Raw genomic sequence first — 13,202 nt, forward strand, 5'->3', positions numbered from 1 at the left:
TAGAGATAATAATGAAGATCCAGAATGCTTCAGACACTGATTGATGGTCCATTAGAGGAACTACTCAGGCAGAACCCTCAAGAATGTCAACCTGAACAATTATTAACTGATAGGAAGGGGAAAATATGATTAACATGAGTGTTGTGGAAAAGTCAAGGCTGCTTGAGATACAGGCTATCAGAAAAGGCTTGTAGATTTATGTAAAAATGACTTTGGGGTGTTTAGGGGAAGGATCAAAAGATCCAAAGAAGACTGGGGGAAAATGGGGTCAGTAACTGGAGTGACTCACCTGTAAAAGGGCCAGAAGAGACCACAGGTCTTAGGGCTCATGGATCTAGGTACTAGCACATGGAGGAACTTTCATGGAAGGGTCTGTGTGCCAGGAACTGGAGGGACACAGGGCTTGTAGATCTAAAGCCCAGCAAGTGGAGGAACTGGTACGTGTGTTTCATCTGTGTCTTAAAAAGTCCAGGTGCCAGGAGCAGTTGAAGGGATCAGGTTGTGCGTTGGTGTGTAAGAGGTCTAAGTGCTGGCAGCTGGAGAGATCTCTGTGTGTTAATATTTCTTCAGTAAATTTAATCCTGTGTTTGGGTGTGTGTGTGTGTAATTCACAAGCAAACTTCAAGTTGGACTAGCTGGTGAGTTGGAGGAAAAATTTCTACATCTGGAGAACTCAAACATCACACTGCCCTATCTGGCAAGCAGAAGGTGACCTTCATACCACTTCCAGAACTCCCAAGCATGGATATTTAACAGGTCTAGAGGCCGTGCCAACATTTAAGGAGACTCTGCATGTTTGAGTGTGTTTCTGGATGTGGAGAATGAGGGCACACATTTTTTCACCAGCGAACTTGCATTCTGATTTCCTGGAGAGGAGGAAGAGGACAGGGCTGTGTGCCCTCCTCTGAGTTTGGGGAGCATTACAGGGAGGTTGTGCTGCCCATGCTGCCCTGTGTGTGTGCAGCAGCCTGTCCCCCCAGCCACTTCAGGGACCCCTGTGTGTGTGTGTGTGTGAGTGTGTCTTGGACACAACCTCGCTGCCAGCCAGACCTGTGAGCTGGAAGAGGAGCAGCAGCCAAATCCTTGTGATTGGGATGTAGCAATCACCTGGGACCATCCCTGGCTGGGCACGTTGGCTGGGGAGCTGGATCCTGGGTTTGGGTGGCTCCCTAAACACCCCTGACAAACAGAGCTACAATTCAGTAGGATTTAGAGAAAAAAAAAAAAAAAAAAAGCATGGAAATAAAAAGGCCAGAGGAAGCAAAATGTCCCTCCCTGAGGACACTTCGCAGAGGGAGATGGCAACCACCATGGGCACAAATCATCACATTTGTGGTGTTTTGGAGGGGGGCTGTGAGAGACAGGAGTGCCAGTGATGGAAATGTCAGGTCACACCAGATGGTTGGGAGACTGGTATGTGAATGTGTTCACATTTAAAGGTCAGCAGCTACTTTGATTGCCTGGGAGGGTGTTGATGATTTTAACATTTGTCATGCAATTTACCCTAATTCTGGGCAAGAGCAGTTCAAATGTATGGAAATTTGATGAGGGAGCAAGTCTTCCTCTGAATGCTACTGCACAGCAAAAAGCAACAAATGTGTATTCTTCTGTATCAACGCTATATATGTAGTCCTTCTCTGATTCATATTCTCTGAAATGTAGTTGTATTTAAAGCATTCATAGCTGGATTTATTAGCTTTTGTTGGAATCCAAAGATTCATGAAAACAGCCAGAAAAATTAACAAAGATTTGTCAGAGCTAACAAACATCCTGGATAGGAAAATACCCTACTATAGCTGTCTTAAAATAACTTTCCTATTTCCACATATCTTCATCAGCAGTTTTCATGCAAATAATCCTCCAAATGCGCCTTCAATTAAGATATGCACATAGATTTACATGGAGTTAAGAAGACACAAATGAGACTGTTCATAAATTCAACCCTGGCTACAATCCTTAACATTATAAGCTGTGAGCATTTGATAAATTCAAATGTGAAGTACCAGATTTGTGACTGTAGAGATCATTTATATTTTTGAAATCCAGATTACATGAGATACTTACCTGCACTTTCATCAGAAGAGAGCTTAATACACAGAGCAGTATTACAATATAATTTCAATACATTAAGGAAGATACAAATTCCATAGGGTATATCCTGAAATCTTAAACTTTCACAGGAAAAAAAAAATTAAACTTCTGTCCATTCATTTCAAACAGGAATCAATGAAGAGCATGATTTAAAACTGAATCTCCCAGTCAGTGAGTGTGAACAACTCACTTCTGTGGAGGCAAAAGAGAGGTTTTTTAATGTCCTTAACTGACCTAAAAAGACTCAAGAGGAGTAATTTTTTTTTCAATTTTACAATGCAGAAAAAATTACTCAGGAAATGCAGAATAAGGTTCAATATTACACTTTATTGTTTATCACAAAAGTTATGCCACTAGCTCAAGTTCCTGAACAAATATATTTTTCTTAAAAAGCTCTAGCGAAAATGACTTAATGATCTTAATTTTGGAGAGGTACATTTTACACATTTACAGATAATATGGATACTTATCCCAGGTCTGATACTGTGTTGGCTGGTCAGAGAGCTATAATGGGCTTGCAGCCTGGGTGCTTTCTTTATTTTTATGGAGCAAGTTTATTCACAGATAGTTTTACTACAAATCTTTACTGTAAAGAGCTCTCTGTAAGATCACTGACATACTAATGTGACAGTGAACACCACCAGTGTTAAATCTGCACCAATCCATTTATTTTCCTGTCCTTTTCACACTGTAGTGATTCAGGTTGATTTGCAAGAAGGATTTACTCTGCTCACATGCCTGCTTAAAATTCCACTCTCTACACACCAGGGCTAGTGTAAAAACCCTATTGCTATGTTCCCACAATATGCAGGACAAGGGTTTGGTCTGTGGACATTGCTAGAGATGCTCTTGAATGAGGAACAAGAGCAGGCAGGCAATCCAAGGAGTCAAAGACCCAGATCTAAGTGAATGTTTTCATCTCTGCTCCTCCTTTTCTGGGGTCCAGATTTGCTGTACAGCTGGACCCAACGGAGTATGTGCACATTGTATCCAGACTTGTGTGCATGACTTATTCCCCACTGCTGAGCCTATCAGGAGTCACAGCATAGGCTTGAAAATAAACTAACTCAAATATTCAAGTCAGTCACTCAGGTGTGGAATAATAAAGAAAGAAAAAACCCCACAAACTTGGGTCATCATTCTAGCTACTTCTTGGTCTGTCTTCAAGAATCTCAGCACTGCAGAAAATCTTTTAGTCATGCCACCTACTATCTATGCTAAACAGGATACACACCCTCCTACTCTTGATACAGGCAAATCAACTCACTGCTATTGGCATCACACAGATCAGCTCTGCTCAGTTTAGCTTTTGCAGAAGTAGCTAATTACTGAGTCATAATGTCTCAGTCTGGCTGGCACAGCATTGTCTAAATGCAAAAAAGGGACTGATCCTAGACACCAGCCCTCCTATTTCAGCTGAGTTGTGTCAGGTGTCTCGTGCCACCCACGCCAGGCAGACACAGTCCCAGGGTGCAGGGCAGGAGGCATGACTTGTCATTTTCTTTAGGTGGAATTCAGAACAGAGAAGTAGCTTTTTTCCCTTTTATTTTCCCCATAGGTCTCTTTATCCACTGCTGTTAGACCTCAGGGTCTTCTGCTTAGACACAGATGCCATCAGCTGAACTACTTTTGCCTCTGATAAATAGGACCTTAATTCTCCTCTCTTCTTGGAGTGCATTTTCAAGCTATCTTTGGGGCTGGTAGTTCAGATAGTTATGTCTCAAAAGGAGAGGATAACCAACAATTAAACTGCCTTTCTGAAATAGCCAGGGCTTTTCTTCAAATCTAAAGTTATTGCTTAGAGACTTTTGTAACACTGATGCAGTAATGGCAAAATATCTGTATTTTGCTCTGTGTCATAAAATGATGAAGAAATATATGGTGATGTCATTTCCCCACTTCTTTCAATGACATATATTCTAGTTTATTACAAAAGACAACTCTAAAGTTGAGATTTAAGGGTTTGTTTCATGCAAGAAGATTATGAACTTTTGGGCAGCAGGCAGATTCCATATGGTTGCTCTCCTTGTCTTCTCCCTTTTCTGAGCATCAACAGAAATAATTGGGAAAAAACAATGACCACAACCACTCAGTCTGATTACTACTTACACTCTAACTGGTATCATAAAGGCTGCAGACAGGTTTACACTGGAGTTCTTTTGCTCATAAATTCCTGCACTTCTACTGGAGATGAGAAGTTCCATGTTTGATCTATGCCTTTGAATCCACCTACTCTGAAAACAAAATAGCATCAAAGAAGTTTAACTGGAATGTCAAGAACTTAAAAAAACAAAACGAAACCTCATTGTTTCCCAAGATTGCAATGCTTAATCCTACAATACATAAACATGGTCACTCTTCCAATGCAATACTCATGGGGAAAAACACTTGTGTGCTCTTTATGAGATTTGAATCTTATCTAAACATTTTGATGGAATATTTTGATTAACTTATTAATGATAGCCTTTCTGCTTCACAATTACTAATATGTAACTAGAACCAGCCACCTTTGTCTGCTAGAGTTCTGTGTGTGTGCACTTGCCCTTGATTTTTAATTTTAACTCCACCTGGATCTATGAGGTCTAAACTACAAAAAACCAGAACAAAACTTTCCAGAGGCACACCTCCCTCTTCATCTCTACTTTTTTTCCCCCCATACTTCTCATCATGTTGTGGACACTTGGCTTTGGAAGCAGCTTTCACTCATGTAAATGATATTTGCTTGTTCAAAACAAAAATTAATAATTATAAATTACATAAAATTATCATTGCAACTCCAATTTTGCTTGTTAAGAAAGCTATTAGTTTACTGAGTTTGGTAGTTATTAAGTTGTTTAATAAAATTTGTTTATTAACTGTGGAAGGAGTCTCTGTTGCTCCTTAGAAGAGTCAGGTTTCATTCTGGCAAATACTGTCATGCTTTCATCACCAGAAAAGGTTTGTCAGTGTAAGCTGGAGGTAAGGAGAGAAAAAAAAAAATTAAAGGTCTGCCTGGACCAAAAGAAAAATGACCATGCTTAAGCCTTAACAGGTGTGATTGGGAGGAATGGGAAAAGAAAAGCTGCTGAGATAACATAGTATGAATTTTCTTAAGGGAAAAAACCTCTAAGAAAAAAAAGAAACTTAAATTGAGATGGCAAACACCTACTATGGGCCACTGCATGATAGTCTGTCTACAGGCCATGCATGTCTCACAAGCAGATTCCTCCTACTCAGCAGCCCACCCGTTTGCTCTGTTTTTCACAGGTTGCCAGCTCACAGTAAGATCAATTGCCACTACATGTGTCCTTCTTAAACTATTCCCATCAGCTTACAGCAACGCCCACGTCTCTCAGAAGCAAAACCTGCAGCTGCCCAAATCTCAGGGCTGCAAAGCCTCTTTAGGCAGTTCTGTCCCTTGGGAAGGGCTGGGAAACTGGCAGCCAGGGAGATGGAGAGCTGGCATGAGCATCATACAAAACAGACTTAGCCGCTGGGAGCTGGAAGACTGAGGGAAAACCTGAAAACATAACCCTCTCCATGGACAAAGCCAGTGGTAGTACCTTGTTGTGCCAGCTCTGCTGTGTCCCTGTGGAGGGCTCATCCCTGCACAAGCTGCAGCTGGGAGCAATAAATAAAAGTGGTTCTTGCCTTGCAGGATTTGCTGGAGGAACCAGTGGAAACCAAATCTCAGTTTCACATAGACACTGAAGACTGGATTTTGTCCTGCTCTTTTGGGAGGGAAGTCACCATCACATCCAATACCCCTTGCCAGGACACCAGGCTGGCCCTTCCCAGCACTCTGCCCCATATGGTTTCCCTGGCCAGGTCCCCACAAGGTCACATGGTGGGAGCAACAGCAAATCAATTTGATTAACATCAAACCTCCTCCACTGGCAACAGCCTGTCCATGGAAGATCTGCAGAGCTCTGTCTGGCAACTACCTTTCTCCCAGGAGTGTATCTTGAGCTTTGGAAGAAATTTGATTTTCTGAGAAATACAGATAGCTGCAGATGCATCCATTTTGAGTGCAGTCCCAGCAGCCTCTAACATATTTTTGAAGTGAAATGTGGAGAAAGGAGAAATAGAGGTTTATTTATTTTTTCTTTTCTCCTGGGGGTTCAAACGAGCAGCCATTCCACCTTTGTGCTAAGAAAGTAATAAGCTTTGTGCTTTTCTTTACTCCATAATAATACCTGGGTGCCTAGATGTGGTTGTGCCACTTGTTTTCCTAAAGGCAAGCCATCTTGGCTTTCACTTACTTTGATTTATACCCATACTGCACAAACTACTTTGCAGGTGTGTCAGATTGCTCTCAGATTGGCTGTGGTCAGGTTCACTTGTGTATTTGCTTTCTCATTAATTTTCCACAGCACCTCAATGATCTGGAGGACTAGGACAGGCTGGGTTAAAATTACTTTTCTTTTCCATTCCACAAATACTGTTCAACTATGAAACACTTTTCTACTTCTTATTAGGTATCACTAAAACGATTTTGAGGCTTTGTTAGCCAAGCCCTCATGGGCTGGGGTGCAGGAGCTCAGGTACAGTGGGTGCTGGCTGTTGCTCACATGGTGCACAGTGTGCAGCCCCTTGCACCACAGGAGGGTTTTAAAGCTCAGGAGATGGAAAGTTCGATATCTTTGGAAATGCAAGGCTGAGCATCAGTTTTTTAATCAGCAGTTACAGCTGCTGTCAACTGCCTTCCTGGCAACCCCCTGCTGATGGTGGAAGTGGTTTTGGGAATGTTTCGCAATACAAAGATCACCTCTTAAAGGGGAAAGCAGAGCACTTTGCCATCTTCCAGTCCTTTGCACTCTGATTTTAGAACAATGGAAAAAACTAAACAGCCTAATAAGCAGTAGAGAAATCCTGACCTTTCTTTGCTACCATTTTATTCAGCATACAGGTGAATGATTAAACTGTGTGAAATAACTGGTGCGGTATCTGTGAGCACACGATTTCCCTTAGTTTATTAAACAGGAGTGCAGGAAACTCTCCTTCCCCATCACTTTGTCTTTTGTCACAAACAGTGCTGAAAGCATTTAAAATTTCAGCTACTGGTGAAGTAAAATTAATTTTTGGACATCTCTCTCAAAGGTCACTGTGTAAGACAGCAGTGCACTCCCAGGGCTCTGGATCATCTCAGATGAAACCACTCATTAGCAGGATTAGCCTTGCCCAAGATATTTTCCCATCTGTAGAAAGGCTTATTTGTCATTAAACCTCAGACTTCAGTGATATCTAAGAGCACACCAACACTATACAAATACACAAAAAAAACTTTTATGGAAGGGAAGTGTGGATCCCAGCAGCCAGAGTCCTGACTCCTCTCCATGGATGTGCAAAAGAAAGGGCAGGAGGAGCATTGTGGTCACCTTCTTCAGATCCAGGGACTGCAGGATGCAGGTCCAGGCCTCTGAACTGGATGTTAGGGATGGTCACTCAATATTTACTTATGATGTTGGGCTAATTGTCCCAGTACAGCGGAATCTTGATACTTCAATCTCTGGCAGGAATGAACTTGAATGAGATGAATGTTCAAACACTTACAAAGTAGTTTTACAATTGATTACCCAAATACTCCTGGGAAATGGGAAATCAGTTTCCTCATTTATTGGAAAGAGTTAAATCAGTACTATTAGGAGGCTTAAGTAAGGGCACAGAATAAATTCCTGTCAAATCAGATTGAGAAAAGGCAACCCACCAGAACCTATTTGCTGGTCTGACATTTTGCTGCCCCAGTGGTGTAATTTATTCCAGCAGTCACAACCAGGGAAACTCTACTTGGTGAGAGGAAACCCAGGAACTATGTCAGTGCTGCGCTGCCATGGCCACAATCATTGACAAGACACCCATTTCCCCTGGCCCCCAAAATTTCACACTTGTTAGACAACAGACCTCAATACCTGGATGAAGGTGGTGGCATCAGGAGTACCAGAAGTCCCTGATGATGGGTAAAGGGATGCTAACCCTGATCTTGCTAAATCCAAGAAAGTGTGGGGCTGTGGTGTAAAAAAATGCAACTTTCCAGGCAGCTGAATGACATTTACAGCTAGCTTTTATGTGCTACCACCTGATCTTCATAGTAAGTACTTTTTATTCAGTGTTTTCTAAGCTCCTTCACTGAGAAAAGAGGAAGATGCCTTTGACAGTGCTCCAGGTATGCTGAAAAGTGTCAGAGCCTTTCGTGTTTTCAAGTAAAGAAGATCAAAACTTACAAAGTTTAAAACATTCACTTAAACCTTGTAAATACCTTGAAACATCTTTACTACATATTTATTCCTCCTTTTATTTAATTCGTTATTCAAAAACACAGCTTCTATATAAATATCATAATTGTCTCATCTGCTTCAGCTTAACAGGAGAAAATTGTGAGCAAATCAAAACAACATTTTTTGTTATTTTAGGTACAGGAGCCTGCCATGCTTCACCAGGATCTCCAACAGCACAGGTCCAGGCAATGGGAAGGAGAGAAAGCATTAGAGAAACATGAGCTCAAGCCTTAAAGTTCCCAAAGTTGAGGAGGTCTGGTTATAGAATATTAATTTGCCTTTTTTTCTTTTTTCAGCATTTCTTCTCTAGAATGCTCCTGAGTCCTTGCAAACTTGGAAATCTTGCAACACTAATTAGCTTCTAAACTGCTTAATTACTTGTAAGGTTATACCAACAGTATTGGTGTGTTTTGTCATTGTAATTTTCATTTCAGTCTCAAAATGGAATGAAAAGAAACAGAGGCTGGCATTTCTACAGTCGAAACTATTAAAAAATAAATAGATATATATGTAAAAGAACTAAATTTTTATATACATAAAATCTTTTTATATATGTAAAATAAGAACCTGTTTCTTAAGGAAAAGTTTGTATTACTACAGTATTATTGCATACCCAACACTCCTCTGACAATAGTACAACACAGGTGGGTACTAAAGACAGCCTCAGAAATTCTACTGTTTCAATAAATGACATAGAAATATTCAAAATGTACTTTCCTTTAATTAGAGTTCTTTCTTCAGAATCCTTCCAGAATAAATATTTTTAAAAAATTAATTTAAGATCTCATTCCATATTTCAAATAAGCTTGCCTATGTCCCACCCAGCTTTGCATTTCATTAAGGGACCAATTTCTGGCTTTATTGAAGTTTAAATAGACAGTCCTTTGGACTGCAAAGTGCAGCAGATCCATCAGAATGTCATTGAGTGCCATTTGCCAATATTCAACTGCTTTGAACATTTGTGGCTCCATGTGTGCCACCTTTGGGTACCCAGCAAGGCAATGCAGGTGCTTTGGAGCAAGTGTGCTTTGGACAAGGAGTTATTGGTCAACAGATCCCACCTGCACTGACATGGTTAAAATGCCACAGCAGGGCCCTGTGGAGGAAGTTTTTTAAGTTGCCCTCTTGAGGAGAGAAACGACATACACAAAAGATTTGACAAGGATTATTGTTTTAGGCTAATCTATTTTTTAAAGGAAGTTATCAAATATTTGATTGAAACTCTGCACAGGAACAAAGAGCTTGATTTATGTAAGGAACGTGGCATCTCTGCCAAGACCTGCTCTGGAGCAGGTTAGATTTTGCAGCTAATGTAACTTAATTATGGGCACTGAAAACAAAGCATTTAGGAATGAAGTCACAAGTGAACAGCCACCGTGACTACAAGTGACAGAAGTAGAATAGTTCCATCAACTTCAGCGATAAAGTGGAGCCCATTCGTGGAATCAGTGGGTGTCTCGCCCGAACGAGCAGAGCAGGATTAGACTCGATTGTGCATCCTGCCAGCACTAGTTAGGAACATAGAACAGATGTCAAGTAAATAGGGAAGTGTGGGACAAAACAGAAATAATTGTAAAAATGCGCCCAAGGATAAAATAAATTGATCCTAAGACACTAACAAACATTCTTGTATAAGGCAAAATGAGTCTTTGTACTGGGTTGGCTTTTATTTTCTTGCTAATATTGCATAACAGAACTATGCTGGCATGATGAGGAGGGGGGATAATAAAATAACTTATCAATGCACTATTAACTCTACACGCTCTTACTAATAATAAGATATTGATGTCTCCTTTAATGCATGCCCCATTGTTGAGAACTTTCTCATTACCCTGCAGTAGCATATACAAAATGGCTTTTTTAATATACTCATGGCCATGAACATTTGGTGCTAAAGGCTTGCTTAAATGGTCAAATATACCCTATTTAAGAAACAGCAAACACTTACATTGCACATTACCAACATTAAATGCAATCTCATTATCCATTAGCCAGTATTAGTGCAATTTATATCTTACTTTGGTTTGAGTTTTGCAGAATTTCTTGATCTTTGCCACATCATCAGTTGAGAATGTGGATGTTATTTCTTTGCTCATCAGTTTGATATTATTAGGAAGCATTATTGTCCTGAGTATTTTCCTGCAGATGCAGAGAAATGTCATGAGATTAACTGTTAAATAAATACTGGACCATTGTTTACACAATACAAAAAAAAAAAAAAAAAAAATCAAAGCAATCATTAGGTTTATCCATTTTATTATGGCTCAGCAAGTGAAATCCACACTGCAAGAGGATTCAATGAAGTTCCATCATCAGCCCCTGCATGAGGGCTCATGGAAGAGCAGGGACACAACTCAGGGGGAATCAGGTTGTTACTGGGGAGGGCCCAGGGCCAGGTAATGGGAGGAAATTTGTCAAAGGGGAGATGGCATTAGGTGGAAAGGGTTGTTGTCAGCTCCAGTGGTGGTGTGGCAGCCACCTTCAAGAGGTACAGGGAGCAGCCAGCAGCAGCCAGCACAGCCCAGGCCAGCTCCTGGCTCTGAAATAGTGGGATCCTTCTAAGTACTGGAAGCAAGCTGAGAATAAATTTTTAACTGTTTGGTAAATGCCAGTCCCTGCCATGGGACACCAAGTTCCTCTCAAGCCAGAGCTGATGGCAGCCTCTCCTGCTGCCATGCCCATCCACAGAGAGTTTTATGACTGCTTATTCCTCCTGCTCACTGGCCAAAAGAAATTGTTTTTTCTGTAAATACCTCCCACATGATATCTGTAATATTGTAAGTAGACCATTTGCTCTTGAGACATAGGGTATTTGTGTATTTCCCCACTGAGAAGGAGGAGGATGGATGACAACTCTGGCAGCTACATAATGGTACATTGAGAAAAGGAGAATGCAATGGCTCACAAGTTGCCCATATTCTTGTTCCAGTGCCTGCTTCAACCTGAGCTGCAGCCAACGCCTTAAACATGCGTAAGGATGCCAGAATCTGAAGAGACATCTGCCTGGAGATGCCTGCTCTCCACTGAGGGACAGCAGCTCCCCACTGCAGGCACAGGACCAGACCAGGCAGTGGGCACCCAGCGAGACCAGTGCTACCAGCAGAGCGGGGGCAAATGCTGTATTAATTCTTGCCATTAATACTTTCTGCGTAAGGAAACCAAACAACCAGTGCATATTGCCTTTTATACAGTTGAGAGACAAAATACAGACCAACAAAGTTACAACAAAGCTGAAATCCAAAGTAATTACATTTTGTCACAATTCCTTCCACACAGTCCAAGCTACCAAGGAAGCAAGCTGCCAGCACCCAAGGAGAGACATGATTTGCTCCACAGCTCCCTTCAATCCCACTGCAAAAACTTCCAAATGTTTGAAACGTGGAGCAAGTAAATCTTTTAATGCTCTCTGAAAAGCAATCAGCTCACCGAACGCATCATTCAGCAGCCTCTAATATAAAATAATTAAACCATGAAAAGCTGCTGCAGTAATCTTACTTAAAAATCCTAAATTCCTTTACATTTTGAGGATCTGATGGCACTGACTCCAAGTCAGACACATACAGGCAGGGCACAGAGCACGGGAGCTTCTCACAGCCTGAACAACCTCTTCCACTCTGTGAGCAGAGACAGCTTAACTTTATGAATATTTGTTGTTGCAGCACAACTATCCAAGAGATACAGCTAAATCCAAATTCATTTCATTTCCAGCCAAATTATATTGTGATGCAGGTCACTAGAAGCTAATCTTTCATCTCTGGTTTTCATACATGAAAACGAAAAGATTTTCAGATTAAGCAGCATTTATCATACTAAATAGAATTAAATCAAATGGAAAATTGCATAAAGAAACTCAGTTAAAACAATTAAATTAAAAAGCCCTTTACCTGTTTGAATGTAATCTTTGATTTTCTCAGAAGAGAAGAGAAGCTTATTATTAAGCAAACTTAAAAGGGATCCCAGATTACCCTTTCCCCACTTCCCTGCTCTTGAACTGTCAGTCTGTCTTCATGAGCAGACTTTGTTTCCTATCTGTCAGGCAAATTCACTTGCTTGTTTTCACATGCCAGAAAAACTCAAGTTTTCAGCATTGCAAGAGCACTTAAATTGTATACTAAGCAGCAGATGAGTCTTTTATTAGTGAATTTTTTGTTAGTTACATGCAAATATAGACAGACACACAGGTGCATACACACATCTGCATGCAGTAATATATAACACAGCTTCAGCAAAAACCTGAGCTCATTGGAAGCTAGCCCGCATTTAACAACTTTTATCGATGCTCTGACAGCTCCCGTCTAAAATAGCTTGTGGCAAGTACTAAAACTGCAGAACTAGTGAAGCTTTCTAGAAGACACCTATTTAAAATGATCTCATAAGTATTTCTGCTTAGCTGAAGAAATTATAATTCTTTTTTCCCCTCCAAAAACCTCCAAGACTTACATTACATCAATTAAAAATACATTTATGATCTTGGCTTATGGCAAAAGGGAGAGCAATAAGCAGTTGCTGTTTTGGCGAACAGCTCTCTGGGAAGAATTTTTCTGATATATAACAGAGGCCTAAGAGGCTCAGTAATGCCTTGGGTCAAATTTTTGCTGATGAACATTACCTTAGTTTCTTGGCTGGAATTCCCTCTGGCTTATAAAAATCCAATTTCATTTCAGGGCAAATTTGGTCTTAGAAATAAATGCAGAAAACCATGCAATAAGGTTGGTTTCATACAAAACTTGAGATTTGGAGTCCAAGGCGTTTTCTTTGTTCTTCGGTATTTGGCAGTTTTCCTTTAGATCCCCATGAACGAGTTGGTGCAAAATGCATCCCTTGTCAGTTGAAAGGGGGTATTTAACCAGTCAGAAA

The 13,202-nt window shown here is 40.7% G+C and overlaps 1 protein-coding gene across 1 annotated transcript in view; it reads right to left on the reverse strand.

Annotated features, from left to right (window-relative positions):
• Positions 1-7,332: 7,332 nt before the first annotated feature.
• Positions 7,333-13,202, reverse strand: part of GAREM1 (GRB2 associated regulator of MAPK1 subtype 1) — a 112,537-nt gene continuing 106,667 nt past the window's right edge. Inside the window, exons 9-10 of the transcript XR_014591335.1 lie at positions 10,364-10,484; positions 7,333-7,579 (exon numbers count right to left, since the gene is read on the reverse strand). The gene's annotated coding sequence lies outside the window, so the exon portion shown is untranslated. The remainder of the gene's footprint in view (positions 7,580-10,363; positions 10,485-13,202) is intronic.

This window comes from Zosterops lateralis, assembly GCF_965231275.1.
Source record: "Zosterops lateralis genome assembly, chromosome: 1".
NCBI classification, from domain to species: Eukaryota; Metazoa; Chordata; class Aves; order Passeriformes; family Zosteropidae; genus Zosterops; species Zosterops lateralis.